The 18,854-nt window shown below is 36.6% G+C and overlaps 1 protein-coding gene and 1 pseudogene across 6 annotated transcripts in view; one reads left to right on the forward strand and one right to left on the reverse strand.

The window, feature by feature from the left end:
- Window positions 1-18,854, forward strand: part of PCDH11X (protocadherin 11 X-linked) — a 958,739-nt gene that overhangs the window by 244,312 nt on the left and 695,573 nt on the right. The window lies entirely within an intron of this gene.
- On the reverse strand, window positions 8,872-9,643 carry LOC110126767 (large ribosomal subunit protein eL6 pseudogene; annotated as a pseudogene).

Genomic DNA, 18,854 nt, shown 5'->3' on the forward strand with positions numbered 1-18,854 from the left:
TAATTCTGAAAAAAAAACCCAAAACTCTGTAGTTCAGGAAGCAGTACCATTGTTAATTTTTTAAATAACATATTTCAGTGATTTTCAGTTTATTGTACCATTGTAGGTGACTTACATATAATTATGCATTTTTCAGATTATAGATACTTTCATGCTGTTATTGAATAAAAATTCCCTACATTTTTCTTGAAAGGGATGATACTTGTATATTAATATTGATACATATATAGTTAAAAAGTAATAGAGTATATTTTTTTAGAAATTAATTATTGTTTCTGGTATGTTAGCACACTAAGAACAACAGTGCTTAAATATACAAATAATTTCTTTAACACATTTTACTTCTATTGACTTTTTTTCAGTAAAGTTTCACAGCAATTACTGCAATTAGTGGTTATTGCTCTATTTGTTTCCTTGTCAGTGCAACTGTGTAATGGTTTATAAAATGTAGAGGACTGGGGTGTAAATCATTGAATGTATGCCTAGCAGAGGGCCTAAAATGTCTTTAGGAGACTGCTAGGCTTGCTCTCCCGTAAGGCCCATAATTTTGAAGATATTTCAAATCTTGTGTTTAGGAATGAATATTTTTCCAAAATAGATATACTGATATTCTGAGTCCTTCATCAGAGCACTAAATTATCTTTCCTTCTTAAGCTTTCATGGACAGTTGGCTCATGTGATAAATCTAAAACCTAGAGATAGAAAAAGAAAATTAATACACACAGAATGAAAATCCCTTGGCTGTTATAATTTATAAGCAAACGTTCTCTATGAAAAAAAAAAAAAAACTTCACAGAACTAGCAAGTTGTCAATTTATCAGTCAGAATGATGTATAATCTTCACAAAAGTTCAATCATATACAAATCCAATATAAAATTTTAATTTGCCTTTAAGTGGTTGAGCTTTACTGACAAACATACTATAATAGACATAACTTCCTGGAGGTCTAAAATAGCAGCATCAATGTATTAGGTATGTATAATCTTGTATTTATAGATGACTGATAGTGTTAATGAGAAAAATTCCACTTATCTAAAATCTTACAAGGCTGAAATACTCAGCAAAGTATTTGTTCAACTTGTCGATTTAATATAAATATGTTGTTGAAATTCCTAAAGATAGAGCCTAGTTGTCTGGCAATGGGTTGTAATGAAATTCTTTTAAAGTTCCTTGAACGTAGGAAGGATGTAATTTATTCAAATTTCCCACTTGTAAATCAGGATTTGACTTTTCAAAATGTTTATTTTTTACAAATAATGAAATGGACTTGAAAAGAATTAGCAAAATCTCTGCCGAACTGTGACAGTGTAATTCTGATGACTGTGTTGTCATTAAAGTTTTCACTGACAGGAGCTGAACGCGGAATTGAGATGAATATATGTATACTGTTGTTTAGAGGATTTGTTTTTGTTTTGATTTATTTTCCAAAAAGAAATTTAGTTGTAAATGCTTTATAATGTTGGCAACTCCTCCATTTCCAGATAAATTGAGATCATATATCTGTATATTTAATGGATATATATAGTAAAAAAAAAAAAGTCTAGAAAGGGATTCCTGAATTTCTAAATACATAACTAATAATATAGGTAAGAGGAGGAAGAAAGTTTCCATGGCTTTGTTATATTGCTAAGTAAACATAGACTTTTTTTTCATTTATTTTTATTAGTTGGAGGCTAATTACTTTACAATATTGTAGTGGTTTTTGCCATACATTGACATGAATCATCCATGGATTTACATAGACTTTTAAAGTGTAAATATGTGGCAGTTAAAAATCTGTACAATTTTAGCATCTGACTTTGAGTTTGCTTTTTTCCCACCTTATACTTTTGATTACACAGGTGTTCATTGTATTTGTTGTGGTGGTCGTTATTCTCTGCATGTAGGTTATCTACCTGCTAGTAGCTGTGAGGAAAATACATAAGCATTTGGTGTATTTCTTATCAATCTATGGTCAAGACCAAGCGAGTGAATTCTTGTTATTTAAAGAAATGCCCTGTGATTTAGTGCAGTTGCCACTACAATGTTTTCTGATTAAGGTAAGTACAATAATACTAAAAGTCAAAGCATTAGACAGGAAAATGAGTTATTTGGGGACTCCTTTATTTGCATCAAATAATGTATATGGTATGTAACCACATCTATATGGTCACATGTTCTCAGTCGTCTCGTGCCCATTTCATCTTTCATTGAATTACAGAAGGGATCCCTAGGGATTATATTTAGCAATAACCAAAAAAGATAAACTTTAAATTAAATCTTGAAAGAACTGATAATAATCTTACATTTCCAAATATAAACTGCAGTATTATTATCACTGTAATCACTTTAGCATATTTATATAGCCTTTTACTGCATATTATAAGAGCCGATATATCAAGCAAAGGAGATAACATCTCAAAAAAATTTTAAAATATATCATTACAAAAATATCTTGTTACGCTCACAAGCAGGTACTAGTCAGCTTAAGCCACACCACTGCATTCCTTAGCGTCATTGCAAATCATATATTTGTGTTTCAGGTTTCCTGGGAAAAGCTGGGATTCCACTTCAGCCATTCTCTTTTTGTCATAATTCGTCTTGTTCTATACACATAGATTGAGTCACTACTGGGCCTCTGGATCAATCTAGCTTCCAGCTTCTTTGATCATCAATACATTCAAGATGATTCTGTTTTTTATGTACTTTAGCATTGTCCCTTTGCTTAGTTGTATTTTCACTTGTTCTGGGATGTGTTGTGATCATGTGTGCATGCCTGCTTAGTCACTTCAGTCATGTCTGACTCTGTGACCCTGTGGACTGTAGCCCATTGGTTTCCTCTGTCCATGGAATTCTCTAGGCAAGAATGCTGGAGTGAGTTGCCATGCCTTCCTCCAGGGAATCTTCTCTGCCCAGGGATGGAATCCACGTCTCTTATATATCCTGCATTGGCAGGCAGGATCTTTACCACTAGGACCACCTGGGAATTCCCCATGTGTGACCATGCTATACATTAAAAGCTGATATGTGGCATAGTATAACCTAACCAGGGTATATTTATGGCTTACATTTTCAGGTAACATATAGAAAGGTGAATAATATTTTCTCTTTTGTTGTTGTTGTTTCTAAGAAGTCAGAATAAATAGTTTCCCCTATCCATCTTCCAGAGAGAAGTTTGAAACCTATTGTGGTAAGAATACAGAGACAGATTTTTGGAAGTTGGATTTAGAAACATTCACACAATGCATTTTCAAGCAGCTAGAAAAGAAGGTTTTAACAGGCTTGAAAAAAGCAGATGTTATTCAGCTCACTGAATTGTCAAGATCAAAGTAGATATATGCACAGGAGCCACTTTGGGCTACACAGTCCTGCTTTTGTGGATGCACCTTAAATGCAAGATGGATGGATTCATTGCAGTTGGGTGTACAGGAGGGAAAAGAATGTTTGCTGACTACATTTTTCAGATTAAAGAAATATTAATCTCAAAATCAGATGTTGATTCTTAGTTAGTTATATACCAACTTGTGAATGTCTTCAATTGCAGGACTTTCATAGTTCAGGAGAAATGATGGATAGTCTAATTGACTGAGGTTTGGAGATGTCGTATGATCATCTGAAAATATATCCTTCCGAAATACTATTAATTATTGCTTACAAAGTGACGTGAGACTTCTGTTTTCAAGAAAACACATTTTCTCTCCTCCTCAACAGCTACTTTCTCACTTTGGTCATGTTAAAAGTGTTCTTTCTCTCAAACACTCATTCATTTTAAAATTTTGAGACTGCAGGACTTCGGGTTTACATATACAACTCAAAATAAATGAAACAAAAAAGGTATCCAGTTTTAACTAGTAAAGTCAAGGTACTTAACATTTAATCTGGAAAGCTCAGCAGTGGCCACAGGACTAGAAATGGTCAGTTTTCATTCCAATAACAAAGAAAGGCAACGCCAAAGAATGCTCAAACTACCGCACAATTGCATTCATCTTACACACTAGCAAAGTAATGCTCAAAATTCTCTAATCCAGGCTTCAACAGCACATGAACTGTGAACTTCCGGATATTCAGGCTGGATTTAGAAAAGGCAGAGGAACCAGAGATCGAATTGCCAACATCCGTTAGATCATTGAAAGAGCAAGAGAATTTCAGAAAAACATCTACTTCTGCTTTATTGACTACGCCAAAGCCTTTGAGTGTGTGGATCAAAACAAACTGAAAAATTCTTACAGAGATGGGAAAACCAGACCACCTGACCTGCTTGAAAAATCTGTATGCAGGTCAAGAAGCAACAGTTAGAACTGGACACAGAACAACAGAGTGGTTTCAAACTGGGAAAGGACTATGTCAAGGCTGTATATTGTCGCCCTGCTTATTAAAATTATATGCAGATTACATCTTGTGAAATGCGGGGCTGGATGAAGCACAAGCTGGAATCAAGATTGCCAGGAGAAATATCAATAACCTCAGATATGCAGATGACATCACCCTTATAGCAGAAAGCAAAGAGGAACTAAAGAGCCTCTTGATGAAGGTGAACGAGGAGAGTGAAAAAATTGGCTTAAAACTAAAAATTCAGAAAACTTAGATCATAGCATCCAGTCCCATTACTTCATGGCAAATCGATGGGGAAACAGTGGATACAGTGAGAGACTTTATTTTTGGGGATCTTCAAAATCACTGCAGATGATGACTGCAGCCATGAAATTAAAAGATGCTTTCTCCTTGGAGGAAAAGCTATGACCAACCTAGACAGCTTATTAAAAAGCAGAGACATTCTTTTACCAACAAAGGTCCCTCTAGTCAAAGCTATGGTTTTTCCAGTGGTCATGTTTGGATGTGTGAGTTGGACTCTAAAGAAAGCTGAGCACCAAAGAATTGATGCTTTTGAACTGTGGTGTTGGAGAAGACTTTTGAGAGTCCCTTGGACCTGCAAGGAGATCCAACTAGTCCATCCTAAAGGAAATCAGTCCTGAATATTCATTGGAAGGACTGATGTTGAAGCTGAAACTCCAATCTTTGGCCACCTGATGCAAAGAACTGACTCATTGGGAAAGACCCTGATGCAAAATTGAAGGTGGGAGGTGAAGGGGATGACAGAGGATGAGATGGTTGGATGGCATCACGGACGCAATGGACATGAGTTTGAGTATGTTCCGGAGTTGGTGATGGACAGGGAAGCCTGGTGTGCTGCAGTCCATGGGCTTGCAAAGAGTTGGACATGACTGAGCGACTGAACTGAACTGAACTGAACATTTATGAGGCACATATTTATTACCAGACAATTCAAAGCTTTGTTATAGTAAGTACTAAAAATGAATGTACTTACTTTTTGCATACTTTCTTATCCAGAGAAGCTAAATGTGGCAACTTTTGGCCGCCACTTTTTGGTTTCTGACTTTTTGGTTAAAGATAACACTTTTTTTTTGTTAAAAATACCATCTGAAAGTATCTACCAGAAAATAAATTCATTTTATGGCATTAACTGTTATATTTTCACATTGAATGCAGTTTTAAGGGCTCTCCTAGGGAATTTAAGGGGATTCACATAATTCAAATTCCTATTATAGCAATAGTGGATTGAGTCTTTAAAAGATATGAATTGCATTTCTAGATGGAAGACTGACATCTGTAGAGAAAAATGCATTTTTATTAAAAATAAAAATATCACCAACATTTTATATTTACTAAAAGGATTGCTCCTTTTCATATTTTTATAGCATTTTCCATAATTTATTATATAAAATTAATGATTTTAACACAACTGAAAACCATTTTGTTCATCATATTAAGTTTATCCTTAATGATTATTGGTATGATTTAAATTCCAAAATTAACAAACATCTGGCATCAAATTAGAGCTCTTATTGATACTTACATGCCAAAGTTTTGATGAACTGAAAGACAAGTTCATTCATTTGTTCTTTTTCGGTTACTTGAGTAGGAAATGGCAATTTACTCTAGTATTCTTGCCTGGAAAATTCTATGGACAAAGGAGGCTGGAAGGCTACAGTCCATGGAGTCACAAAGCGTCAGACATGACTGAGCAACTAAGCACACACGCACGGACAACATTTAGTGTTATAGCTATGAGAAATGCAATTATTTTTACTTTGTAGGAAAGTTGGAATTCATACTTCAAAAACTATATTTTCATAGCATACAGCAAGATACTGATGTGAATGGAAGGTTTGTCTTTTTTTTTATATTGCTTATCATTTTATTGACATAAATTTGAAACATGGTCGAATGATTTCCCAGCATAAAATTCCATAGTCTACTGGAATTATGTTCTAATGCTTTCTTTACTTATTAAGTATTCACTATAGAAAACACTCTATACACAGAGCCCATTTTTGTGAAAGTACGGACTCTGGAGCTAGACTGTTTGGATCTGAATTCTTGCTCCTTGAAGCTTTCTAGTTTTGTGACCTGGGACAAGTCAATGGACAGTTCTGAGCCTCAGTTTTCTTATGTTTTTAAATGGAGTTTTTAATAATAGTACTTTGCTTTCCATAAAAGAGTATTTAACCTAAATACCAGGAAAGTAGGTTATAAATCTTGCAAGTGTAAGGCTTTTACATAACTGTCTTTATACATACAGTACTTAGGATCATACCTACTATGTATGACAAGCAAATAGTATTTTGAATGAAAATAAATGTTCCATTGCATGTTGTAAGTTAATTATAATTTCCTTGTAATTTCTGGCTCAAATTTCACTGGAACCCAATGTAACACCATATTGTATCAAGTTTGCTGGTTTACATTCTAATCTAATTTAAGAAATATTTTTTAATGAACTTCACAACATGATGGTCCCCTTACCTCTGTTTGTATCAACACCATTAGATGATATTCTTTTTCTTTTTTACACAATAAATGTTCAAGAGTTTATTCATACTAATTTCTATAGCATGGAGATTAGTTCAATAGAACTAAATCATAGGCTGAAGGATAGATGAATGGAGGGATAAATGGTTGGATGCAAAGACAGACAATCAGATGCAAAATATAGAATTACTTTTCAACACACTGTCTAGGTTTGTCATCACTTTTCCTGCCAAGAACAATCGTCTTCTGATTTCATGGCTGCAGTCACCTTCCACAGTGATTTTGGAGCCCAAGAAAAGGAAATCTGTCACTACTTCCACCTTTTCCCCTTCTATTTTCCATGCAGTATTGGGTCTGGCTGCCTTGATCTTAGTTTTTTTTTTGTTTTGTTTTTGCTTTTTTTAATATTTAGTCTTAAGTCGGCTCTTTCACTCTCCTCCTTCACCATCATCAAGAGGTTCTTTAGTTCCTCTTCACTTTCTGCCATTAGAGTGATATCATCCACATATCTGTGGTGGTTGTTGTTTCTCCTGCCTATCTTGATTCCAGCCTGTAACTCATTCAGCCTGGCATTTCTCATGATGTGTTCAGTGTATAGATTAAACAAACAGGGTGACAGCAGACAGCCCTGTTGTACTCCTTTGTCAATTTTGAACCAATCAGTTATTCCATACTGGGTTCTAACTGTTGCTTCTTGACCCAAATACAGGTTTCTCAGGAGACAGGTAAGATGGACTGGTATTCTCATCTCTCTAAGAGCTTTCCATAGTTTGTCATGATCCACACAGTCAAAGACTTTAGTGTAGTTAATAAAACAGAGGTAGATATTTTTTTCTGAAATTCCCTTGCTTACTCTATAATCCAGAGAATGTTGTCAATTTGATCTCTAGTTCCTTTTCCTTTGCTAAACCCAGCTTGGACATCCGGAAGCTATTTTTTCACATAATGTTGAAGCCTAGCATGCAAGATTTTAGGCATGACCTTATTAGCATGGGGTCAGGGTAGGTCAGATGGAGGGCTTCCCTTGTGATTCAGCTGGTAAAGAATCCATCTGCAATGCAGGAGACCCTGGTATGATTCCTGGGTTGGGAAGATCCACTGGAGAAGGGATAGGCTACCCACTCCAGTATCCTCAGGCTTCCTTAGTGGCTCAGTTGGTAAATAATCTGCCTGCAATGTGGGAGATCTGAGTTCGATCCCTGCGTTGGGAAGATCCCCTGAAGAAGGGAATGGCTACCCACTCCAGTGTTCTGGTCTGGAGAATTCCATGGACTGTACAGTTCATGGGTCCAAAGAGTTGGACACGACTGAGCAATTTTCACTGTCACTTTACTAGCATGGAAGATGAGTGCAATTGTCCAATGATTAGCACATTCTCTGGTTATGATTTTTTATGATTATAACATGATAAATGACCCAGGAAGGATTTCCAACATAATATGTTCTAAATTCTAGGCTGATGAAAATGTACTATATGTTAATCAATTATTTATTATATATGGTTCGGAACAAAATGTCAATTGTTGAGACACATGAATACATGCAGTTGATATTCTATTTTCTTTTTTTGCTCTCAGTAACAATATAATGAAACTATGCAAATTTGCATTATTTTTTCTAGCAATATGGGAAGCTGTGAGGATGTATGGGATTTCAATCTGAAGAGTGTACAATGTTTTCTGGTTGTTGTTGGTCTCAACAATCCCCAAAACGTCAGACAAATGTTAGGGTGGGAGTTTTTAAAGTTAAAGGATATTAAAACATGATAAGAAGTTAGAGTCTGGGTAAATAACTCTGAGCATTCAAGTGAATAACCAAAAGACCATGTCTGATAGTGTTGAAATTAAATAAATAAATAAATAAATTATACACATAAAAGTGTGAACTTTATAGCCTTTTTATTATACCTCAATAAATCTGTTTTTTTTTTTTGACGGACAAGTTATTTAATTAGGTTCTTTGCAAGAAGTTCAGAATACTACTTTGTGAGGATAAACTCCATTTGTGAGAGCAAACACAGAGTGGAGGTAGCCCTGGAGCTGAGGGAAAGCTTTGATTCTTCACAGGATTTGTGAGTCCACAGCTTTCTGATGAACCTTGCACTGCCCTGTGATCTCATATTTCTCTCTCTCTGTGTCAAAGATCTCACCCTCCTGGTGTCTGGGCTTACACAGCTTCTTCTTCTTGAAGTAAGTGCCAGTGAGATGTTCTGGGATTTTCACACCACTGATATTGATTTTGGTGGAGGTGGCAATGACAAATTTCTCGTGTGTTCTATGCAGAGGAACTCGATTGAGGGATAGAGGCCCAGTCACAGGCAGCAAGCCATTGCCCAGCTGCTTCAGGAAAACGACCCTTTTGCCTCTGTGGCGCCCCTTGAGGATGATCAGAACAGTCCCAGGAGTGATCCTGGAGCGCAGCTTCCTCACGTGCTTCCTAAAGGGTTTCTTGCTGTGACTCAACAGTTTCCGAGGCACATCTTCAGCAGGGTAATACCTAGGCATTTTGCGAAGTTTGACCACAAGGGTTCCACCGTTCTTGTCGCCACCAACTGGTTTTGTGACAGTAGCAAGAACCCGAACTTTCTTTTTCTTTTGACCTTGGATTTAGCTGTTGAATACTTCTCTTGTACAGGGCCTTTCTGGAATACATGGCTGATCGGGAATATCTGCCAATTCCTCTGACCAGGACAGGGTTTCGGCTTCAGTGGGGCTTCCCCTTCTTATGTTTCTTCACCATTTTCACCTTTTGAGCCATGTTGCCAGCATTAACTTTCTTGGCTTCAGGTTTTTTCTTCTCAGTATCTGGCTTCTCAGCCTTTTCACCCGCCATCTTGCAAGATGGGAAAGAGCAATAAATCTGTTAAGATTCTCATACAAACACTTTAAAAAATGTAAACTCTATTCTGAACACTTTCAATTAAGCTATCATATAAAGCAATCTACTTTAGTCTCTCCCTCCGGATCCAGTGAAAACCAACACTGACACACTGAGGAGTAACAAAGTAGTAAAATCCTGTTTTCATTCTTCCCAATTTGTCCCTCACTCTTTAGTAGCCCAAAGCAGTTAAAATGAATATCCCATCTTCCATTTCTCCTGCCTTGTAAACCTGCTTGTTTACATAGTATGAATTGACTCATGGTGTGGAATTTAGATTTCACATAATTATAAAAACTGGTGGTCACAATATTTTTGAACATTGTTGATTATTGCAGGAAAAATGGGAAATATTCTTACAAGGGACCATTTATTAAATTATAGTTATATGTGAGTTTTGTTGGAAGGAAGAATACTAGTCATGAAAATGATTTGTTTTAGAAAAGATATATAAATGTGTGCTAATTTTCAACTCTTCATTAATTTCCTTCTTTAATATATTATAAATCACAGAAGAATAAAAATCATGGTGAAGATATTAAATTTGGAGGGGAAAAATAGCTGTGCAGAAAACAGTGTTATATGTATAGCCCAGTTATGAATCATTCATTCTCTCTCTCAATTCAGTTCTAGGTTTATACTAAGGCTACTGAAATACAGCAGAAACTAAACTCCCAGACAAACACATTCCTCAAAATTTCAGTCAACCTAATAGGTATAGACTTGTCTATATTTTACTGAATTTAGTTTTTTCTTTCTAAACCATAACAAACACTATGTTAAAAAATAAATTTGCAGATTATATCTACCTGTAATGTATTTGAACTCCATTATATTTATAATTTTGATTCTTTAAAAATATTATTTCCCAAAGAATGCTAGCTTTCTCCTCTCTATTTAGGCTCTCTAGTGTATTCTCTGTCAAAGCTTTATGAAGTAAGAAATTTTTCTTATTTGCTGTGAACTTATTGAATTAAAGTAAAAAAAATATTTTATTTTTACTGCTGAAATTAGATGCAGAAATATTTTTCTACTGTGAAAAGAAAGCTCTGTGAATATTTATTTTATTAATATATGTTCGTTGAGTGGTAAATCTATTTTTATTCACAGAATTTCTTATTTCATGTGTGCTAATTTTAATTACAATACCAATCATGTTTGAGTTGTAATCTGAATTTAGAAAGTTATTAGAAACAGCTTTAATACATTTCAGGTGTTTCTCAGAACTCCTGAGTGTGTTATTTATTAGGTTAGAAGAAGACAATTTATGTTTTATTGGCATATTGAATACATGCTTTAAGTGCATGAGGAGTCATAGGACCACGAACTATGTTAACTCAACAGGCAATGGTATGATAATAAAACCCAGAAGTCAACCTATTATTTTTAAAAATAGCTACAAAATTGGCTTCATATCAGATTCATAGCATTTTGTATTCTTCTTAATGGTGATTCATAATTAGTGACCTATATGTCTGTAATTATTAAAAATTTCATAGTATGGCATGATGAGGGATGTTCTGAAAATGACAAAACCCTAAGAGATTTGACTAACTCGCACTTTTGTGGCAATAATTCTTCAGATAAGTGGCAGAAGGCCCAGCTAACATTGAAATGAGTGTTTGATACCTTTTAAGTTTCATGCTAAGCATTTTCATCTGTGCTTACTAAGTCACTGTCATTTAGATTTTCAGAATAGTTGAGGTTGATGCTGCTATTTCCATTTTTCAAATGACAAAATGAAGGCTCAGAAAATAGTATGAAACTTGGCCAAGGTCACAGAAGTAATACTTAGTAGAACCTAGACCCATGCTCCTGATTCTACTTCATAGACAACCATTTAATTAAAAACGTCAACCAGAGATCAAATTGGCAACATCCACTGGAGCATCGAAAAATCAAGAGAGTTCCAGAAAAACATCTATTTCTGCTTTATTGACTATGCCAAAGCCTTTGACTATGTGGATCACAATAAACTGGAAAATTCTGAAAGAGATGGGGATCCCAGACCACCTGACCTGCCTCTTGAGAAACCTGTATGCAGGTCAGGAAGCAACAGTTAGAACTGGACATGGAACAACAGACTGGTTCCAAATAGGAAAAGGAGCACATCAAGGGTCGCCCTGCTTATTTAACTTATATGCAGAGCACATCATGAGAAAAGCTGGGCTGAAAGAAGCGCAAGCTGGAATCAAGATTGCCGGGAGAAATATCAATAATCTCAGATATGCAGATAACACCACTCTCATGGCAGAAAGTGAAGAGGAACTAAAGAGCCTCTTGATGAAAGTGAAAGAGGAGAGTGAAAAAGTTGGCTTAAAGCTCAACATTCAGAAAACTGAGATGATGGCATCTGGTCCCATCACCTCATGGCAAATAGATAGGGAAAAAGTGGAAATAGTGTCAGACTTTTTTGGGCTCCAAAATCCTTGCAGATGGTGATTGCAGCCATTAAATTAAAAGATGCTTACTCCTTGGAAGGAAAGTTATGACCAACGTAGATAGCATATTAAAAAGAAGAGACTTTATTTTGCCAACAAAGGTCCGTCTAGTCAAGCCTATGGTTTTTCCAGTGGTCATGTATGGATGTGAGAGTTGGACTGTGAAGAAAGATGAGTGCCAAAGAATTGATGCTTTTGAACTGTGGTGTTGGAGAAGATTCTTGAGTCCCGTGGACTGCAAGGAGATCTAACCAGTCCATCCTAAAGGAGATCAATCCTGGGTGTTCATTGGAAGGACTGTTGTTGAAGCTGAAACTCCAATACTTTGGCCACCTGATGTGAAGAGTTGACTCATTGGAAAAGACCCTGATGCTGGGAGGGATTGGGGGCAGGAGGAGAAGGGGATGACAGATGATGAGATGGCTGGATGGCATCACCAACTCGATGGACATGAGTTTGAGTAAACTTTGGGAGTTGGTGAATGACAGAGAGGCCTGGCGTGCTGCGATTCATGGGGTTGCAATGAGTTGGACACGACTGAGCGACTGAACTGAACTGAACTGAAGTGAACCTTTCAACATTTAACATTGCTATGAGGATGATTTGAAGTGTGTCGAGAGCTTATATAAATGCCTCATTAGTTCCTAAACCATATACAAGTTGTAAATTTGGCTTAACTTTATCTGTTTATATTTGTTTTGGACCCAGAAGTAAAACAGTGTTCTTTATAAGGAATGGACAAGATCAGTGTCCTTGTCATATCCTGACTGTAAATTTTTAGTCACTTCATCTGTTAAAGTGGCCTATGGGGATGGCATGTGCCAAACTTGCAGGATTTTGTGGGAGTCCAGTGAGATACTTCATATGAAAAATTTTACTTCATCATTCAAAGCCTCATCAGTAAGACATTTCTACCTTAGTTTAATGTGGTCATTGTTACTCCTCCAGTTCAAGAGAAAAGTACTTGGGATTAAAAAGTAAGGTCAATGTGACTTATTTGCCTTTGAAATGGAAAACAAAACAAAATGTTAAAGGAAACCAGTTGCTCAAGAAAAATTCAAAATGTAAAAGTATAAGAGTATTTGCATTTAAAAGATAGAAAATACCCAATATCTGGCCATCAAGAGCTCTTAACTGGTATCCCCAAAGCCTTGCATTTCCCATTACAGAAAAGGTAAAGAGGAAGTTTTAAAGTAGTCTCATAACTTTAACTTTTCATAGAGGAGAATCTCTATAACAAGGAAATAGACCTACTGGGACATATTGGCAATGAATAAATATGCCTGAATAAAATTTGAACTAGGTTCCTTTATTTAACTTTGATTTTCACTACCACTTCACACATATTAGTATACTCATTGAAGGACCATTTTATTACTATGTGTCTCTTAGAAAAAGACCAAATTAAGAAGCATCTATTGACAGCAGATTTAGAATTTTATTTTTGAACAAAAAGTCAGTTCAGTCACTCAGTCATGTCCAACTGTTTGACCCCATGGATTGCAGCAAGCCAGGCTTTCCTGTTCATCACCAACTCCTAGAGCCCACTCAAACTGATTACATCCAACCATCTTATCCTCTGTCATCCCTTTCTCCTTTTGCCTTCAATCTTTCTCAGAATCAGGGTCTTTTCCAATCAGTCAGTTCTTCGCATCAGGTGGCCAAAGTATTGGCACTTCAGCTTCAGCATCAGTCCTTAGAATGAGGATTTAGGACTGATTTCTTTTAGAACTGACTGGTTTAATCTTGCAGTCCAAGGGACTCTCAAGAGTCTTCTCCAACACCACAATTCAAAAACATCAATTATTTGGCACTCAGCCTTCTTTATGGTCCAACTCTCACATCCATACATGACTACTGGAAAAACCATAGCTTTGACTAGATAGACCTTTGTTGGTAAGGTAATGTCTTTGCTTTTTAATATGCTGTCAAGGTTGTCATAGCTTTTCTTCGAAGGAGCAAACATCTTTAAATTCTATGGCTGCAGTCACCATCTGTGGTGATTTGGAGCCCCCCAAAATCAAGTCTGTTTCACTGTTTCTATTGTTCCCCATCTATTTGCCATGAAGTGATGGGACCATATGCCATGATCTTAGTTTTTTGAATGTTGAGTTTTAAGCCAGCTTTTTTACTCTCCTCTTTCATGTTCATCTATAGGATTTTTAGTTCCTCTTCACTTTAAGTCAGCTCAGTAATTTTTAACTCTTTGTACCCTATGGTCTGTAGCCCACCAGGCTCCTCTGTCCATGGGATCCTCCAGGCAAGAATACTGGAGTTGGTTGCCATGCCCTCCTCCAGAGAATCTTCCCAACCCATAGACCAAACCCATATCTCCTGCACCTCCTGCATTGCATGGTGATTCCTTACAACGGAGACATCAGGGAAAGCTAGACTCAATATCATTTAATATTATCCCTGTGATTATTTGTATCAGTCATTACCCCATGGAAGAGGAGCTGTTTTTCTGATGCTAATTGGTACAGTTACTATTACAAACTGACCACTGCTGTGAATCAAACTAGTTTTCTTTTCTTAGCATTACAAAAGTTTTGCTTACTTTAACTACCGTTTATCTATTCAATCATGAAGCCCCTAAAGGTACATTAAAATGATAGATATTTAAATCCCCACACTTCCATTAAAATCAATTTCTTACACATATAGTTTAAAAAAACAAATTTATAGTGTCTACAAAGATTCAACCTAGAGATGTTAGAGTGTTGTGAAGAATTGTCTTTTAATGTGTCAGACATGCCTATCAATAATAGTTTATCAAACTTGCAAAGTCCAGTTATTATAAATTTTCAGGGATCAAATATGCATTGGCTCTTCAAGATATAGCCATTGATATAAAATAAATTATCAGAAATTTTTCAGAGATAAAATTTAAGCCATGCAGGAGTGATAAAATAGGATCAGATACACTGCCCATTGTGACCAGGAAAAGTGGCAATGTACTTCTTAAAAAAAAAATGTGTACCCTGCTTCTTTTCCTTTAAACCAATGCTAAAAATGAGGCAGACATTGATCATTCCATATCTAATAATGAGTGGAACACAGAAAGCCAACTGAAAAAAAAGAGTAATAATAAGATAGGCTATATAACCATATTTCATCTACCTTAGCCACTTTATTTTCCAAGTGTCTGCAGAGCAGTCACAGAGGAACCCTGAGGTGATGGAGGGGAATAGACTTGTCTGTGTAAACAAATTAAGACAAATTGTGACATCAGTAAGTATCTGATGGTTATTTTCTGGAAGGTCAGTTTTTTTAGATATAATATGAGCCCAGATGAGGTAGGTAGACTCACTGGTGATGGGACTGTTAATCAAGATGTTTCAAGAATGGTGGGAGTTGTTTGCAGCTGGATGACTAAAGTGCTGGAAGAGTGTACCTATTTTGGAACTGTAGAAGGTGAGAGTAACATAGATCAATCCAACTGAGGCCCAAGGGACTCTCAAGAGTCTTCTCCAGCACCACAGTTCAAAAGCATCAATTCTTCAGCACTCATCTTTCTTCACAGTCCAACTCTCACATCCATACACGACCACTGGAAAAACCACAGCCTTGACTAGACGGACCTTTGTTGGCAAAGTACTGTCTCTGCTTTTTAATATTCTATCTAGGTTGGTCATAACTTTCCTTCCAAGGAGTAAGTGTCTTTTAATTCAATGGATGCAGTCACCATCTGCAGTGATTTTGGGGCCCAGATAAATAAATTCAGCCACTGTTTCCACTGTTTCCCCATCTATTTGCCATGAAGTGATGAGACCAGATGCCATGATCTTAGTTTTCTGAATGTTGAGCTTTAAGCTAACATTTTCACTCCACTCTTTCACTTTCATCAAGAGGCTGTTTAGTTCCTCTTCACTTTCTGCCATGAGAGTGGTGTTATCTGCATATCTGAGGTTATTGATATTTCTCCCGGCAATCTTGATTCCAGCTTGTGCTTCTTCCAGTCCAGCATTTCTCATGATGTACTGTGCATATAAGTTAAATATGCAGGGTGACAATATACAGCCTTGACATACTCCTTTTCCTATTTGGAACCAGTCTGTTGTTCCATGTCCAGTTCTAACTGTTGCTTTCTGACCTGCATACAGGTTTCTCAAGAGGCAGGTCAGGTGGTCTGGGATTCCCATCTCTTTCAGAATTTTCCACAGTTTATTGTGATCCACGTAGTCAAAGGCTTTGGCATAGTTAATAAAGCAGAAATAGATGTTTTTCTGGAACTCTCTTGCTTTTTCTAGTGGATGTTGCCAATTTGATCTCTGGTTCCTCTGCCTTTTCTAAAACCAGCTTGAACATCTGGAAGTTCATGGTTCAAGTATTGCTGAGGCCTGGCTTGGAGAATTTTAAGAATTACTTAACTAGCTTGTGAGATGAGTGCAATTGTGCAGTAGTTTGAACATTCTTTGGGATTGCCTTTGTTTGGGATTGGAATGAAAACTGACTTTTTCCAATCCTGTGGCGACTGCTGAGTTTTCCAAATTTGCTGGCATATTGAGTGTAGCACTTTCACAGTATCATCTTTCAGGATTTGAAAAAGCTCAACTGGAATTCCAGCTCCTCCACTAGCTTTGTTCTTAGTGTTCCTAAGCCCCACTTGACTTCACATTCCAGGATATCTGGCTCTAGGTGAGTGATCACACCATAATGATTATCTAGGCTGTGAAGATCATTTTTGTACAGTTCTTTTGTGTATTCTTGCACATCTTCTTAATATCTTCTGCTTCTGTTAGGTCCCTATCATTTCAGTCCTTTATTGAGCCCATCTTTGCATGAAATGTTCCCTTGGTATCTCTAATTTTCTTGAAGAGATTTCTAGTCTTTCCCATTCTGTTGTTTTCCTCTGTTTCTTTGCATTGATCACTGAGGAAGTTTTTCTTATCTCTCCTTGCTTTTCTTTGGAACTCTGCATTCAAATGTGTATATCGTTCCTTTTCTTTTCACTTCCTTTCTTTAAACAGCTATTTGTAAGGCCTCCTCAGAAAGCCATTTTGCTTTTCTTCATTTCTTTTTCTTGGGTATAGTCTTGATTCCTGTCTCCTGTATAATGTCACAAACCTCCATCCATAGTTCATCAGGCAGTCTGCCTATGAGATCTATTCCCTTAAAGCTATTGCCCACTTCCACTGTATAGTCATAAGGGATTTGATTTAGGTCATACATGAATGGTCTAGTAGTTTTCTCCACTTTCTTCAATTTCCGTGTGAATTTGGCAATAAGGAGTTCATGATCTGAGCTGCAGTCAGCTCCTGGTCTTGTTTTTGCTGACTATATAGAGCTTCTCCATCTTTGGCTGCAAAGAATATAATCAATCTGATTTTGGTGTTGACCATCTGGTGATGTCCATGTGTAGAGTCTTCTCTTGTGTTGTTGGAAGAGGGTGTTTGCTATGACCAGTGCGTTCTCTTGGCAGAACTCTATTAGCCTTTGCCCTGCTTCATTCTGTACTCCAATTCCAAATTTGCCTATTACTCCAGGTGTTTCTTGACTTCCTATTTTTGCATTCCAGTCCCCTATAATGAAAAGGGCATCTTTTTTTTGGGTGTTAGTTCTAGAAGGGTGTTAATTCCAACTAAAATCATTGTTTTATTTTCTGTATTTAGAAAAATTGTTTTTATTTCCTCCTTTCTTAGTTTTATTTCATAATAGTATTGCAATATTCTTAATTCTATTTACTCTGGTTGTTGTTGTTGTTCAGTCATGTTCGACTCTTTGCAACCCCATGGACTGCAGCATGTCAGGCTTCCCTATCCTTCGCCATCTCCCGGAGCTTGCTCAAACTCATGTCCATTGAGTCAGTGATGCCATCCAACCATCTCGTCCTCTATCATCCCCTTCTCCTCCTGCCTTCAATCTTTCCCAGCATCAGGGTCTTTTCTAAAGAGTCAGCTGTTTGCATCAGGTGGCCAAAGTATTGGAGCTTCAGCTTCAACATCTGCCCTTCTAATGAATATTCAGGATTGATTTCTTTTAGGATGGACTGGTTGGATCTCCTTGCAGTCCAAGGGACTCTCAGGAGTCTTCTCCAACACCAGAGTTCAAAAGAATCAATTCTTTGGCACTCAGCCTTCTTTATGGTCCTACTCTCATATCCCTACTAGACTCTTGGAATTTACTCTGCAGTTAAAAGCTAATTTGTGATATGACATCACAGCCACTGAACCAATTCATGTTAACAGCTTTTCCCAATGTGTCTCTATATCTATATACTGAAAGGACATAGATCTTATAAGTTAAAAATCAATACCAAAAATGAGGCAGAGCCAAATTGTTTGATATATGCATGGGAATACTTTCATTCTTGATCGTAACTCTAAGGTCGGATTATTTTCTTCCTCATACAATTCTGGACTCCAAATTCAAAGATCCTTGAAATGCTTTTTATTGTTTTTACCTAAATCTCCTCATAGAGGCCTAAACTGAAATGATATAATAACTAGACATTTATTTCCTTAGAATAGGTAGTCTCAATGTTTTAGAATTCAGAAAATCACCTGAGAATCTTGACAACACATAGATTTGGTAGGTCAGAGGTCACGCACAAGAAGCTGCATTGTAAAAAGGTATCTCAGCATCCCTGACAACAGATGGTTCTTGAACTCATCTCTGAGAAGCAAGATTATGAGCAAATATTTTGTATGGGATTTCTATTTGAATGAGCAAATCGTATTCCCCTCTATGGCACCTCAATACCATAGTGTGAAAAAAAAAAATGT

This window comes from Odocoileus virginianus, chromosome X, assembly GCF_023699985.2.
Source record: "Odocoileus virginianus isolate 20LAN1187 ecotype Illinois chromosome X, Ovbor_1.2, whole genome shotgun sequence".
Classification (NCBI taxonomy): Eukaryota; Metazoa; Chordata; class Mammalia; order Artiodactyla; family Cervidae; genus Odocoileus; species Odocoileus virginianus.